Source organism: Limulus polyphemus, unplaced genomic scaffold (genome assembly GCF_000517525.1).
Source record: "Limulus polyphemus unplaced genomic scaffold, Limulus_polyphemus-2.1.2 Scaffold1600, whole genome shotgun sequence".
NCBI classification, from domain to species: Eukaryota; Metazoa; Arthropoda; class Merostomata; order Xiphosura; family Limulidae; genus Limulus; species Limulus polyphemus.
In genome coordinates, this window is record NW_013667210.1 from 221306 (window position 1) to 238890 (window position 17585).

General features: G+C 30.4%; 1 long non-coding RNA gene across 3 annotated transcripts in view; it reads left to right on the plus strand.

Moving 5' to 3' along the window:
* The window catches only part of LOC106464257, an 18757-nt gene extending 6953 nt beyond the window's left edge, over nt 1-11804 (plus strand). For 2 of the 3 annotated variants that reach the window (XR_002611701.1, XR_002611700.1), the window contains 3 exons: nt 3653-3770; nt 4266-4448; nt 6748-11804. This is a non-coding gene — a long non-coding RNA (uncharacterized LOC106464257). Of the gene's footprint in view, nt 1-3652; nt 3771-4265; nt 4449-6463 lie in introns of all 3 variants that reach the window. The other variant, XR_002611702.1, reaches the window with a different exon arrangement.
* The last annotated feature ends 5781 nt before the right edge of the window (nt 11805-17585 follow it).

Genomic DNA, 17585 nt, shown 5'->3' on the forward strand with positions numbered 1-17585 from the left:
CTATAAAAGTAATGAAAACAAGAATTAAAACCACAATCACAAATTTATAAAATTGAATCCTTATTTTGGCCTGCAGATAAGTGTATAAAGCTGCCAAAATAAGGATTAAATTTTATAAATTTGTGATTGTGGTTTTAATTCTTGTTTTCATTACTTTTTATAGCAGGATCCCTACTTTATTTTAAAAATCATAATTTTTTAATACTCTTTCTTTATTACTCTTTATAGCAGGATCCCTAATTCATTTTAAAATTCATAATTTTTTATTACTCTTGTTTAATACATAAGTTGATCATTAGATATAGTAATGTTTCTGTATTTAATGAAAATGTTGGAATGACAAACTTTAATAATAGATTCTTAAATATGTGTTAAACTTAAATTTTTACTATTGGACAACACACACACACACACACACACACACATATATATATAAAGCACAAAATTCTGTTTGTCTATTATGATAGTTTAGAACAATGGACATGTTAATGGGGGTTCACAAACCCCTCCATCCCCATTATTACTGTTATTAAGCATTAACGTTGGCTACATTCATAGATGGCACCACATCCTTACACCAATAAAATTATCAAATTTTCTGTAACACACAATGTGGAGGAGAGCATACAAATCTCAGAGAGTGCACTAGCACTCTTTATGGAGGAATGCAATGAAAAAAATGTCTGCCACTATTGCAATAATACATAAACTCAGCTAAAGTTTCTACTCCAACAGTCACCATAAGGTTGATATGAAGAACCGGTTCTTGAATTGTACCCACTTCGTACTTTGACCTGTGACCTTTCAACTTTGGCCCGTAAGACACTTCTGCAACCAATGACCGTCAATTAATTAATCACGTGAAACACTGTCGAAGGATATTAAGAGGTGGGTGTTGAAAGTGGGTAACAGAAAGCACTCCTGCCACCACTTTGGCCTCTACCTCTTCTTCCAAAGTCACCTTGACCATTGCACATGTTTTAAGTATATATATATTGAGTTATTAAACTTGTACAAAACTTTAGGTGAGGTAATAATGAATGCTGTAATAATATGCTATGTTATAAATAAATTGTGTGAAAGCTAGGATTTTTGTGTTGTTTAGCATAGCATCCACCCACACATTTTTTTTAACTTCATAACTCAGACACAGAATGGGTACCTTAGCTTGTTTTATGTATGTTTTTAAACATTTATCAAATAAGTACATAAATCTGAAGGGTTACATTTAGCTTTCTTTGGATGTATATATATATAGTTGTTTTGAGGAAGAGTGAATTCATGAGCCAAATAGCCTACCATTGTATTACTCACATGTGTATCTTACTGTATATAGCTAAGAAATCTTTTAAGCGTGATCCTTTATACTTGTCTCTAAGTTTTAGCTTTATAAGTTCTTTTAGTTTACTAGTGAGCCATTGTAGGACTAATGTGTTACACTGCTGTTGATCTTGTGCCAGGTTTCTTTGTGCTTAACCCTACATGCACAGGATTGGGCTTTTAGACCAAGCCCGTTTGGAAGACTTAATGTTTTCTGTGATTCTAAATTTACTTCGTGTATCTTCATGAAACTTGGTAAGCTTTTGGTAAATATAACAGGTATATTGTACACAAAAAAATCTGAATTTCTAATAAAGTACTAAAGATTTGTCTCTGAATTTACTTTAGTCAGTCTGATTCAGTCTTTGACTGATCTTAGTACAAATTGATTTTCACGTTTAGAGTAAGAGTACTTTATTTAAGCTTACAGTTTTCAAATTTCATTTTCAGAATGTATAAAACCTCTTAAATGAATCTCAAAAGACTTTTATTTTTCAGTAAAACTTAATCTTTAACACTATATGGGCTTTGTCCATTTGACTGACCTTATAACTACTATAGAAAAAAAAAATTAAATACCTTTTTTTTTTTTCTAGAGTGACTGCAGGTTGTAACAGAAAATTACAATTATTTATCCTAAACAGTCTCAGGCTGGTAACAGTTTATATCTGTTGTAAGTTAATTTTATTGTTTTGTGCTCTTTGAACCATGTCCAACTACTAAACCTTTGTAACAAAGCTATAAATCACCTGACAAGCACATAGCTTTATTTAAGGTAAATAAAGTATTGAATTACATAATACACAAGCAGCTTGCATATATAATTTGGAGAAGTTTTATTAAATTTTTTAAAATTATGTTTTCTCATCTAACCCTAAAAGTTCCTAATTTTTACATTTTATTTACTTTTATAACAATAAATAAAAAATATACATAAAAATATGAAATTTAGTACATATTTTTTGGCCTCTTGTTTTTTGTTCTTGGCCCACAACAAAATGTAATTCTTTTTTCTGTATCAGTGGTAGTAGTAAATAAAATAATTTTTACTTATTTCAAATATGAAACTAATAACACAAAATATTAACACCTAGAAATAACAGTGACATAAAACTATTATTATAATTTCAGTGGCTTGCTAACTAAATTATAAGTGGATTAATAGAATTCCCTTACCTGGACAAGGTAGCCTTGGCAATAAGAACTATGAATCTGTAGGCCTAATAATTCAAAACCTATTGTGAAAATGAGCTAGCTTTATATGGAAGTCAGTAAATTGAAATCTTCCATTTCTGTCAATCATAAATAATCCAGTAGCAAATGTCAGAACTACTGACAGTTTTTGAGAGAATGATGTGATTGGAGGATACAGCACATGCTTTTAACTTTCTGGTTTATATTGCCTTAAGGCAAGGAGATTAGATGCTATAATATTAGATTGTCATAGCAATATTTATACTATAAATTTATAATTTATGTTGAACTCATGACATATTATAGTTGGTGTAAGAGTATCTAAAATGGGAAATTAAGAGCAAACTAGTTAAACATTATATAATACTAAAATTGATTTTATTACTAAATATTAATGCCAAGTTTACTGATACACGCTGATAATAAAGTAGTTTAAAAGTTCATGACATCATGCTTTGACCCCACCTGTGGACATAAGGTTAAACAAAACAAACTAGATTACACACTTATTAATAAATGCTATATCCTTGAACTGTTTAATGTTTTAAACTATTACATTTAAGAGCCTTTAGCTCTAATTATTTTCATGATATTTATTTGTTTGTGAGTATGTGTTTTATTATATTAATACATTGTAATGGTACGATGAATTTTATGGGATAGATGTAGAAGGTATGAAATCCTCATAGAATACTTTTTTTTACCTATACATTAAATGTGTAGTGGTTGTAAGGCTTCAGGTTTGATTGATATATCTATGTATAATCATTTTTATTATAATTAAGAGGATGAGAACCAACAAGATAAAATATTGCTAGTTAGCCTAATAATGGTGAACTCCAACCTCCAAACAAAAAAAAACCCAACACCAAGTTACCTTGATGCAATCTTTCACATTCATATATATATCTTGCAAAGAATTAGACAAAAAAAACTGTTGTAGTAATACATTATCAAATGATTCTACATCTACATGTTAAAAATTATACCAGAAGTATTCTGCTACCTATGGTGAATCGTAAGTTTACTTTTTCAAATACTTTACTTATCTTCTAATAGTTAAGTCACTACTGCTATCCTTATCAACCTAGACATGAAAACTAGGATTCATTCTAATAACCCTTCTTGTTTCTAATAGTTCCATATACACTTCTAATATCCCAGTGGAAAAAGTATTGCAATTAATTAATAGGAAAGACAGAGTACAGATACGTGCAAGCTAATAAAAGTTATAGAAGATGGTAATCATAAAATGTGTAGGTATTGGTTTTCTAACACTTTAATATTATTTTCTAATGTTACAACTTTATGAAAGTGTATTTCCAATTCAAAAACTCAGAGTAGAAATATATCACATTAAATAGGTAATGTTTTATGAGTACAACAGTTGAATATACATAAAGTACAACTTGCCCTCAATCTCAAGAATGACTTTCGTTTGTTTTTAAATATATGTTCATTTAACTTTATAATAAACATAGTTTATATAGCTTAATTGTGATTGTCCAGCAGTGGAAACTGTGTATCATGTTACTTAGTAAACAGGAAGTGTAAACATGCATAACTCCTAAGTAATTTTCAATGATGTTAAGGAAGTAATCAAAAACTAGTCTCTTAAAAACAATTTTGTTGGAAATAACTTATGTACAACTTTATTGCACAATAACTTCCATCATTTTGTTATCAAAATTAGTTTTAACTGTTGGATTTTTATTTATTTGACACAAAATACTTTTTTTATTTCTTTTCAGTTGTTATTTGGTTCTAGCAGCAAATAAAAGAAAAAAAAAGTGTTTCCCAAATACACATCTAAAACAAAACAACAACAAGAAGACAACCATGCCTAGGTGAGCAACATAGCAAGTGCCATCTATATACCTGTACAGGACCATGTACATTGCTAATATGGAAATACTGGGTCATATTGTTATAATGTAAGTATAATATGAAGTATAAAAGAAAAAAAATAATTTTGTCCTAATGTAAACAATTTGCATTATACCTTCAGAAGTATATGACTAACAGATATCTTTACTCATAGTAGACATATAGTCTTGTTCAAACAAAACACCACAGTGCAAACCCTTTTTGAAATACCAAGAGTGTGCTCATGGTGAGCCACAGAGTTTTAGCACTGATCACAGCTCTGTTTCCAGATGTTGAATATTCAAGCTACAGGATGAAAAAACATTTATTTATAAAATGTTATGAATGTAGTAGTACTGACATATAAAAGAGTGTAAACATCTGAAATAACTTGGTGATAATAAAATAGGGAATTATTAGTGCTATGAAATATGCTAGTCATTCGTCAGCATTAGTGCAGAATTAGAATAATAGAAGACATGCAGCTAAAGCAATTCCACAAGGAAAATATTGGGTTTCTTTGTAATATTAGAGATATTAAGAGTGCAGAATAAATTATCTAATACATATTGCCAGGATCGTCAATTTATGCTTCAAGATGGAGAATCTTGTGGTAGTAGATGGTGTGGAAATTTTGCAACAAGTTTCATATTTATTTATTTTAATGTTCCAGATTGATTAACTTATCTTGAATTTCTTAAACTTATGCATGAATTTGAATGTATGAAATTGCAAGAAGTGTATCCAAACTTGTCTTAAGGATACTTCTGACCATGCTCACAAGTTTTATGCTTCTTCAAAGAAGTTTTCCAAAATTAAAATTGATCAAAAGCCATCTTATGAAATATCAGGAGTCCTAAAGTATTCACAAATTATTGAAGACTTTATTTTTGTATTCAAGCATATTTGAGAAAAAAGTATCAAATTTCCACAATACAACAAATTCCAGAAATGTATGCAAAGAATGAAATATATTTTGACAGCAAAAACAAAACCAAGCAAACACAAGTGTGTGCAAATAAAACATATGTCTTTATTCCTACAACACAAAATATTGTTGGTACTTTACCTATACTGGCCATCTATATTTACTAATAAACTCTGACTGCTGGAGATGGAGAAAAGCACGTCTACACATGAAGACAGGAACAAGAAAAATAATGATACCACATATAAGTGCAACCAAGGTCCTAGTGCAATAGCCTACAATAGTTTTCATTCCATTTATGCATATTCAAAGGATTTAACCCCTGGCTTATGTTAACTTGTACAAGTATTTGTACCACAGCAATTGGGCCAATCAAGTATCAGCTGTTTTGAATAATTGTTTTTTGTGTGACTTTTATCTATGATATGAGTTTAATTAGTGCAGTTTTACAACCATTCAACATCTGGTTTATAAGTACTTGCAAAAAATTTGCAAGAAAATTGAGAAAAATTAACCTGAATATACCTATATAAAGATATATTCTTCTTAGTTATGGAAGGGTAAAACTAGCAGTTATTTCAAATGAACTAGTATTTAAAAGATCATTATAAATTATACTGTTAGAACCAGAATTACTGAGTTTGTTTCGAATTGTCACTGAGCTGAATTTAGTTCAAGCAGTAGAAGTACAGTTTTGTTTATTGCTTTGTAATTATGATTATTACTTAATATTGTGCATTCTTTCTGTGCAATAAAGATTAAAGATACTTCATTTCAAATTTCATTTGGAGACTTCAATTTCAGTTTTGCACAAGGGTCTGACAAAAGCTAGTGCCATTCTTGCTAAGTCTAATATATACTTAACTAAATTGTAATAATAATATTTTGTTGTTGTAAAATATATTTCTGGTGAGTCTTTTTTTTTTTTTTACTTTGATGCTATAGCTCCTTTTTTGTGTTTATTGCCACACAACATGGCAAGTTAATGTCATTTTAACACAATTTATAAATAATCATTAACAAAGAACTTTATTTTATGTAATTTTACCATTAACATAATGCATTATTTTGTTATTGGTGAATAATTGATCTTTTAAAGATCCATTATGTCATGTGAACCATTACTGATCAATTTCTGGGTTTTTAATGCTATAGCTGTGGACAGAATAGACAAGTGAAATATCATGGGGATACAGTATGAAGTATTCAAAGTATGCAATGATCTGTTTTATTTGCTTAATTCATTGTGAATCAAACATGTTACAGCCAATAATAAACACCTACTTTTTATTGTTTAATTTTCTTATAACTTTTGGAGGTTTCTTTGTTAATTTTTGTCTGAAATATCTCTGTTTTGTCAAAGCCTTGCTTTTATGAAAAAGCTTCTATCAAAATGTGAAAAACATACACCTTCATCATTTACATTGCTTCCCCTTTAGGCTATGAATTTTACAAAAATACTACAGCTCAGCTGGACATTTGATAACAACCTGAAGAAAATATCAAAAATAAATGTTTACTAAAAAAAGGGTAAGTTTTAATTTTAAACTACAATATTATTTTCAATTTGAAGGGACAAAAAGGTGCAATATTGAACCCATCTAAGTTATCCCATTTTATACTACTAGCTTACTGCAAGCTATATGTAACAACTCATTTTCTTACATCTAATCTCCTTCATTGTTGCAGTTTCTACCACACCCGAAGGCAAATTATTTCACAAAGCAATCAACCTATGAGTAAAGTAACAGTCTTTACTAACATTTTCTGAGTTTTCCATATTTTAAACTTGTCTTTAGTGTTACTGCCTGCAGAGTGTTTTGTATGAAAATGTCATCTGAATATACTAATTGCAAGCATCAAATAATCTTAAAATCCTCAGTTATGTTCCCCCACCTAAGTTCTCTTCCCCCAGTGAAAATATGTCATTACAGTATAGAAATTTCATCCCATTTCCATACAGTAATCTTTAAATCTTCTTTGAACCCTCTCCAACAACTCAACATCCCTTTTTAAATAAGGTAACCAAAATTGAACACAGTATTCTAAATGAAGTCTAACCAGCATCTTACAGAGTGAATTGATGACTTCCTTTGACTTGTACTCAATATTCCCATGTGTACAACCTAAAATTATTTTGCTTTATTACTAACTAATGTATATTCTGTAGAAGGCTTTAGAGATTTTGTAATAACTAATTAGTTCCCTGCAATGTTAAAGAATAATTACTGTTTTGATAATCACTGTGCATAATCCTACTTTTATTAAAATCAAAAGGCATTTACCTGGTGTTATTCCAGCTCATCAAAAATGATCCAAGTCTACAAACTTAGCCAATTTACAATCTATTGGTTATTATAATCAATGCCATTTAATGAAATTAGAAAATAGTAAAGAATATAGTATAACATTATGTAGCCCTTAGGCATAGTTGTTGGGTTCAAGTTCGCACAAGTTATGAATGAATTTATTTTAAGTCCAGGTTATGCAGTTGTGGGTTAAGCACACAAGCCACCAACTTGAGGAATTTAAGTGTGGAATAAAGAAAGTCACTCGGAGACAATTTGTAATACAAACACAAAATAAGTTTTATTCCAAGCTATTGATCAGTTCCTCTAAATCAAAGTTTCCAAAGTTATCTTGAAATAATCCAAAATCAAAACTATCAAACTCTTCATTTTTGATATGTTCAGTAATCAAACTTTCTACTGTGTTTATTCACATGGATACAACATTGGATAGCTTATCTATTAAAGTAATACAGGAAACTCTTTCAGTTATAGTTTCATTATACAACTGTGATAGCAAATCTTCCAGTATATCTCTTAGCAATTCAGTGATATCTTTTACTACTCTTACTAAATCTTCAATACAAGTAATGTTTTTCACTTTTCAGACATTATACTTTATACAAGTAAAACACTGTGAGACTATATCAGAGGTAGCATTGCTTACAAAGAGTTTGTGTGATGAATCTCCTTGAGAGGTTGTAACACAGCCATGATAACTGGTCAGTCTGGCTCAGCTGGAGCAAGATGACTCCAGCATTGAAAACACAATGTTTTATACACAATTTTCCGTGTCTTTACAATTTCTCAATAAGTTGAGTGGATCTACTTTTGCAAGTAGTTCCTTCAACTTAATTGGTACAAGTGGAATCTTCCACCAAACCACAACCACTTGCTAATTGGTTCATATGGAACTATCTCTCGGTAATTATTTGTTGACATTGGTGTAAACATTCGAGGTTATTAACTAAGAGGGTATAGAGACAAACCATGTAACTTTGGTCTTTTTACAGATACCCTTTCACTTATTGGTTCTCTTCAAAGTTCTGTTAATCGTTTTTTATGAAGTTGCTTCATCTAATGATAATTTCTGTTATCAACGTGTTGCTTTCTCTCATGGAATGGAGTCTGTTTGGTGCTGGTAATCATAACTGTTAGTTTCCTTACTTCCTAGATCAAGGCCAGCTAACTCACGTAATGTGTTTCAAGTTTGTCTCATCCTTATTTGGTAATGTGATCGTTAGTTAGTATCCACTTTTTCATAAAATCCTTTGTTCTGCTGGATTTCTCTAGGTTTTTGTTATCTATTTAGCATTATATATTTCTCATTTTTCTATGTAATCCTTTGTATGTTAATTAATAATGTTTCTTGAAATTCTTTGTATTTGTGTTATAGCAAATGCTTCATTAATTCAGTGTGGCTTTACTCATTAATACCAATCTTTTGATTTTTACCACCAAACAACTCTGAAGGAATTCATTTACCAATCTTATCTCCTAATCAAGAAATAAAATATTCTTGAGAAGTTTGTGTCACCTTACCAAAAGTGACCGTCTTCTGAAAGTTCAGGCTCACCCAACACACTGTATCACCCATACTGAGATTAAATATAAAATTTTTAAAGAAAGAAAATTGAAAAGACATAAACATTCCTGTCTAAATCTCTTGAGGAATTTCTCTGACCATAGACTGATAGTTTCCCATCCACTAAATAAGACTTAATGAATTTTACCAGATGTGGCTTACTCCTTACTTCATTCATGATTATCAGATGATGTACTTGTGAATCCACGTTATTTCTTTTACAGCAGAAACTGATGAGAAAAAAGAATTTACTTGTTCAGCCATTTCATCTTCATATACCCAAACCTTTCCCTCTTCATTTTCAAAGGTCCAACTCCAATTCTATTTTAACATATAAAAATGTTTTAGTGTTAACAATTTCTGCCATTTGTTTCCCATATATGCCCTTTTCAGTTTCCTAATATCCTTTCTAACCAGTTCTCTAGTACTTTTATATGTCTTTAAATTTTCTATTCTGTTAGTTTGTTTGAATTTTCTAAATTTATAATATGTTTTCTTAATTTCCTATATGATTTCTATTGGAAGCCATTTGGGCTTAAGTTTGGCATTTGTCCTTCTTTCTCTAATGCAATCATATTTGTTTTGTATTTGTTGTAATGTTCCTTATGATTTCTCACTTCAACAAGCTCCTCAATCAACAGTCTGCTCCAATTTACCTGAAGTTCGTTCCTTTTTATAGCATCAAAATTAGTTTGTCTGAGATTGGAAACTATGATATTTAACCTGGATCTTAACATACCACAAAACCTTATCACTGACTCCCAGATGTTACCCTTCTAAATGAAATCTTCAGTGTTTAATATTAAATCCAAATAATTGGATCTCTTAACCTAGTTGATGAAGAAAAATTAAATACTATAACCTTCACTGTCTGATTCTGTATAATTTCAAATACCATTTCCAAAGTTAAAATCTCTCACAATTAGAACTTCCTTAGAAGTATTTCTAATTTTGCTATAAATGTCATCAATGTCCTGAGTTTATCACGATACAGGTAGGTGCCCACTATTATTCTCCATTTGTACTATATAGCCTTTTTAATATCTTTAATATCTTGGTTGCAGCTTTTCAGTAATTTAAATAATTTATCACTGTTGAACAACTTTTACCCAATTCATTTGTTTGTCACAGTTTTTTTATCTGCTACATAGTAGTAATGATCATAAAGTTGTGCAGGTTTCAATACTAAAATAATAATCATAACATCTGTCAATTGACAGAAATGCAAAGCAAGAGCAAAACATTTTGTGGCTGTTTGGAGTCATTTGATTACTTTACTGGCTTAGTTGAAGATGTGACTATAACTATTGAACCACAATCAACTTTACTTTCAAAAGCCAAAGTTTTAAGATTGAAAAACAAGTTGCTGTTGGATTAAACTTTAGAATGTTTTTAATTTTTACTGTAATACATACAATACTTTAAAGTGCACCATGGGCTGGTTGTTTGTTTTTGATCTTAAGAAATTGTACAAACAAGTGTTATTGAGAAATTAGAAAACTAAACAAATTTTGTATACTTTTTTATTCACTCTTATCATAATTCTCCAAGTTGATTTGTTTTTTTCGTTTTTACAGCTAACATAGCAATACAATAAATTGGCAGTTTGAAGTATATGTATTCTAAGTTAAGTGTATTTTATTACTAAATATCACATTATTATTAAAAAAGCATAATGAAAGAAATTTGGGGCAGTGAATGTGCTTTATTAAACTGCTGGCCTATGATTTTTCAAAAGTAAACCTGAAAAATGGCCTTAATCATATTGCTATATCTTATAAAATTGATAGATTGTCACGTAAATACCAACTTGCCTTCATCTTTTAACATGTTCTGAAGGGTCTAATTTATCATCAAGAATGCTGGCAAGTGGCTGCTTTGTATGATTTAAAACATTAGTCTTTTGTGTAAATTGTAATGCAATCTTTTTTTAAAAATGTATTCAAGTCTTTTGGTCCACAGACACCATCAGTAACTCATATATATATATATATATATATTGACTTACTGAAAAACTATAAATTTTTAATTTCTTTTGAAAGAATTGCTGTCCACCTTTGTTTTCCAAGATAATTTATCAAGTTACTATGATTACTAAAAATGATCATGCAAGCCTTTTCTGGGGCAAAGTGATGTTTTGTATAAGCAATAAAAATATTTAAATTTCTATCAAACTATAATTTAAAAGCCATGACTGACAAATATAATCATCATTAAATCTGAGCTTTATAATCATATATGTTGCCAGTTTATTATATTACATCTGTGATTTTTTTATATATACCATGTAGGAATTAGTGCTTTGGGTTCAAGTATGTTTAATGTAATGAATACATCAAAAAATAAATGACAAGAAAGATACAGAAACTTCAATTATAATTAATGTGAAAGAGATTCAACTGTATTTAGTATTTTATTTATAGCTAAGTAAATATCTGAAAAAAAAAACATTTTTGCTAGATTTACCTAGCATCATCAGGGGCAAGATTTGATGAGAATCTGTTCTATTGTGTTCAAAAACTCGTCACTAATAATGCCAAATAAATCATGTGAAATGATTTTTTAAAGGAAATTTGTTAAACATACTTGTTTATCTGTAAATAAACGATATTGTTTGACTTGACAACTTCTTCTGTAAGTTATTCTGTTGTATTCAGTGTAGTTTATCAAGAAAATGTGCCATTTTGAGGTATTGTTCAGACATAAATAATATTTAGTGAAACAACTACAGAATATTGTAGGCCTTGATATTTCTCATATTTGATCTAGTTTTAGAAATGACCAGGAATTTGCTTGTTTCTTAGGTTTAAAAGTTTGTGTGATTAAACATACACTAAAATCACATTTTAATAAACATATGATATGAATTTGAATGATATAACCAAACATGCTGACCCTTTCAGCTGTGGAGGCATTATAATGTGACAGTGAATCCCACTTTTCATTTGTAGAAGAGTAGCCCAGGAGTTGGTAGTGAGTGGTGTTAACTAGCTGTTTTTCCCTCTAGTCTATCATTTCTAAATTAGAGATGGCTATTAAAGTTAGCCCTTGAGTATCCTTGCACAAAATTCTTAAAAATACAAACAAGATTAAGTGACATTAGAAACTTCAATCCTTCTTGAGACTCCCACAATAAATACAAAGTTGAGTGAAATTATGTTGAGGTTAAAGATGCATATAAAACATGTAGAAGGCTGTCAGTGTAAGAGTAAAGTCTCAAATGGGGGAATGGCATGCATAAGATAAAACAAATTAATATTGGTTAGTACATATATGAAATATATATATATACATAAAGTCCGTGTACTTAAAGGAGAATCACTTAAAAAATGATACAAGTAAACACAATGTTCAAATATGTAAAGTTTATTTACATAAATGAAAATATTTCATTCATTCAAGGAGGTTGTATTGCACTTAATCTGAAAATAAGTTAATTTTCTAGATTTCTTTTCTCAACTCTGTCAATTTATTTCTCATTTGTTGATTTGGTGGTTGGTTGCCAACAATGCCTTCCACTCTGTCTCGGTTGAGATGTTAATATTATAACTGGAAGCATTCTACTGTCAACTTACACTGATCTTTCATTCTATTGTAAATTTCTTCAATGTGTAGTGAAGCCTAAAGAAGGAAGGGCATGCCTGAATCATCATTGAATTTAGGCATTCAGTTCGACATTTGTTTATTAGTTTTTTTAATACATGTACATTTTGTGGAAATAAAATAACATCTGTTAAGCAAGTTTGTTGTTTCTAAGAACAGAGTCAGAGCTGGAAAATTTCAAAGCTGTAATTATAACTGGATAATGCTTTGTGATTTTTGATATTCTTGTAGGTTTTTTTTAAAAGAAAAGCATAGATTATCTTCTAAGGCTTACTGCAGTATAATAGTTAAATGAAAAATGTCCAGTTTGAAGAATACTCCACCTAAGTGCTGTAGAGTTTTTTTTAAGATGAGACAAAAATAATCACTAGATTAGTGCAAGTGAAACACAAAACCATTCAAGAATAACAGTGTAATTATTTATTACTTGTAATATTGGAAAGTGTAAATAGTGATCTTTTTGTTAAATAAACTACAATTGAGTGTTGTAGTTTAAGCAAACAAAATAAAAAGCTTGAATTTGATCTTCGTAAAAAGTTGAACAGCGAATACTTGTAGGAATATAATTGAACAATGACTTCCCTCCTAGTTAAACACCATCAAGAAAAGCAAGTAGTGGAAACTAGATATGCATTGTGGGCTATTCTGTGAGTCTTTCATATGTGATGTACACTGATATCTACAAAATGCAAGTTCATGAAATGTTATGCGCAGAATAGTTTTGAACACAGAACATACAGCAAAGGACAAATATAATAGATGTAGTTATATGCATTCAGCTAGCTAGCCTAAAGCATGTTGGTATTTCAGTTTTATTTGTGATTTCAAAATTCCAAATCTAGTACACCATTTTTTAAAACATTTAATATGCTTCATCTTTATTAATTTCTAGATAATGATATGATTCTGAGAAAAGAATCAGTTAAAAAACTTAGTACAATTACAAGATAAATTATTAGTTTCTTCAGAATTAAGATCTTCGATAAATGTTTTCTAGTTTATTATGTTTGAAACTAACTTTATGTTGTAATTGTTTGAAAGGAAATACTTCATCTTGACCACTTTTATGAATTATAGAAGATAAAAGTAAAACTTCTTAAACTTTGTTTAAAATTTATCAAGGTATAAGATTTTTTTTATCCTTTATTTTGATGTTATTACAAAGTGAAAAAATGATACCAGTTTAATGTAAAAGTAATTAAGTCATAAAATAAGATTTTTAATAAAATCTAAATTCTAAATTCATATAAAATTTTTAAGATTAACCCATTTTAATTTGTTTACCACTTTTTTTTTAATACTGTTAAATACTGTAAGTGTCAATTTGAGCAATACAACCACAGAAGTGATGAATAATAACATATTTATTGGAATTTTTGGAATATACACATTCCATCTTCTACAAATTACTACAGTAAACACCAAAAATTATAATTACAATTAGTTACTTGAATGTTAAACAGATTCTCATATACTATGGTAAACGATTGTAAGTATAGAGGGGATTGTAAAAGCAAGTGAGTGAAACTGAGAAATAATATAGATCAAAACTAAGTGAATTGATAAAAGTATCTATTCAGCTAATTAAATCAGTTCGAATAGGCTTAACTCAACAGAATTTATTATTCAAGGTCGGGAGATTTTCTTTAATGAGCAGTTTCAGGACACCCTACCCCCGTAGCTAAAACTTTAAAAGTCAGTTGAGGATATTTTGTGTCCAGTAGTTTGACTGTGTATGTGTGTGTGAATAGAAGAGGTGCAGGGAGATGATACAGGGTGACTGGTTCTATAGGAAATACCCATGTGTTTGTCAATGCACATGGTTAAATGGCATTTAGTTTTGCCAATGGAGATAACATTGCAGCTACTATATGTACAATGTGGGCAAAAAGTCTGGGTACCCCTCTTATTTAAAGCTCATGTTAACGATTTAGTTTTTCACATTTTAGTAATGGTAGATTCAAGTCACTATTCAATAGAAGAATGCTTAGTCACAAGCATATGGGTGCACGAGCAGAATTACACAGGTAAAACATTAGAAGTAAGATCTGACTTCTGTGTAAGATTTAACAAAGAAATGCCTCATAAAAGAACACTTTGGAAATTTTTGTATATATATGTTAATGGGCAATAAATTCTGCTATGTACACTATCTTTATTTGTTTTTATTTGGGGGGGGGGGGGCAGCCAGACTTTTTGCCCACTTTGTATATGAGTAAATGATTCATCAACAAAGTAGGGTTTGAATGGTAGCAGCAATGATACTTACATTGATATAACCAGTGCCAGTAAATCCTGAAAGCAATGACTGGATATAAACTACCATTACTAGGCATGCATGATATGATTACCTGTCACTTCATAATTGGTTGATTGAAACCCAATCACAGTGTAAACAATCAACACATGACTGTACTCTAATGTAATTTATTTCCACACATTAAAGGGGTGGAATTCCAAAAGTTATTACCTTTTATATCCATTTTCCTCACTATTACCATAATTATTTCCAGTGGTATGTACATTGTTTTATATTTCATCATGCGTAATGTCATAAACTTGGACTTTGATTTGTGATTACATGCCACTTCAGAACTTTAATTGTACTGAAAATTTAAATAGATTTCTCAGATTGTTTTTCTAATGTTGTAAAGAAATGCTGAATTCAATGTAGGTGTTTTTTTTTACCCACAATTAACCAATGATGTGCTTGCAGTTGCAAGCTTTTTTCAGAATGTTTTTGGGGTAGTCACGATCCTTAGTGGTTTGACCTATGACATACGTCTTTTTAAACAACCAATACGCGTAATTTCCTACACAGTTGTACATAAACATCAGAAATACAATGCCATGTTAAATGAAAGGCACTCTGCACAAGGTCGGGGCATGCACACTTTGAATCCCACTACTGCATATGAAAGGCACTCTGCACAAGGTCGAGGCATGCACACTTTGAATCCCACTACTGTATAAATGGTAACGGGGAAAGAAAGTTTCATCAAAGAGGAAACATAGCCTCCCTTCCACACTATGGGATTGTAGGCAACATACTAATAATTATTATATTAGTACCCTTCCCTAAAGCGGTTTCTGAAGTTTGTGAGAGGAATTCATTATATGTTGTAAATCAATACCACAACTCCTCTTCATCTATCACGGAAATGAACTATAAAATATCCTGTACCAGGCCGCCCCTTAAATCTTTTAAAGGATCTAACACTACTTAACATAGTTTTTCCAAGACCCCCCCCCCCCATAATTTCCTACCGTCACGATACCAATATTGGAAACTACGTAGTTCATAGTAGCCTTAAAACATCCACCTCAACAGACACAAATTTTATTGTAGGTAGCTATCCTTGTAATAGAGAACGCTCTAACACATGTGTTTACATTGACTCAAGAACATCCGTGCAGGGTCCTAAGTCGAGTTTTTACATTAAGGATCAATTTTAACTGAACAACAAAATGCGTCATATATTCTATCGTTTGCTCATGTTTTGGAAAATTATACATAGGAGAAACCAGTAGATTATCAGCAGAATATACCCGAGAACATCTCAGAGACATAATAAATTGTAACATGGATAAACCAGCGGCCCGACACTTCAACTTGCACAACCATACCCTTGGCCATTTTAAAAGTGTTGTTTTGAGGAAGGCCCCCTACAAACAAACATAACCGCGAAGTACAAGAGAACAAATTAATTTTTGACCTGGGAACTTTCCACCCCGATGGGCTAAATGAACGTTTTACCTTTTTTGTAATATTTCTCGTTTTAGTTTTATCCTTTCTTCAAAAGTTTTATACAGTAAATTATGTATCTATCCTTTTTAAAAGTATAATATATATATATATATTAATATATGTATGCGTAAATACATATAAAGAGAGAGAGATGTGTGTGCGCGCGCTTGCTTGTATATATATATATATATATATTTATTTATCACTTTCTTTTCATTCAATTGTTTGTAAGCATTGTTATACACGTATATTTGTTACATTGTCACGTCACGCAACCTTTGATTTAGAATGTTTTCGTTAACGGATTTACAGTTCAGTTAGTGATACCTGAAGAAGGGCATTGCGCGAAACGTTGTATCCACGATTATATATATTAAAATATATTTATTAACTCCTTAGTGGTTTGACCTATAACATACTTTTTTGTGTGGAATATTTTATGTCAGAGTTTTAAATATTCCGTGTTATCCTACATTGATGATTTTTTAACAGTTTTTGTTAAGAGTAGAGAAAAGATATGATACATAAGGACACTGAAAAAAAATTTAGTTATGCATTTAGAAGGTTATGCAACGAACAATAGCATGTTCATTCTTCGCATGAACTTCACGTTGTATTTCTCCAGTTGTTGAAAACCATAGTACCTTTGTACCAGTTTTCTTGATAAATACATTCCAGATTATTATTATTTTCATAAGGCATGCAATCTCTTACACGTGATAATTAGATACAATCCGAGTAAAACACCAGCACAAATAGTCATATTGGAAATATAAGTCAACGAATTTATCTTTCTGGTTTGATAAATGTTAAATAGTAATTTAATGTACGTGTCATATTTTTATCACTTCAACCCTCAATTAGATGGACCATGATATAAAATACGATGCTTGTTTAAATGTTAAATAACTTATTGTTGCGTCAGCGAGGTCACGTGACTCGTTCTCTCGAACCTTCGGGAATTGTCGGTAGATTACTAGATGTAGGGTAGTCTGGTATATATAAGAGGGTGACAACGTGACGGGACAATGTGTGTGTGTGTAGGTAATGAGT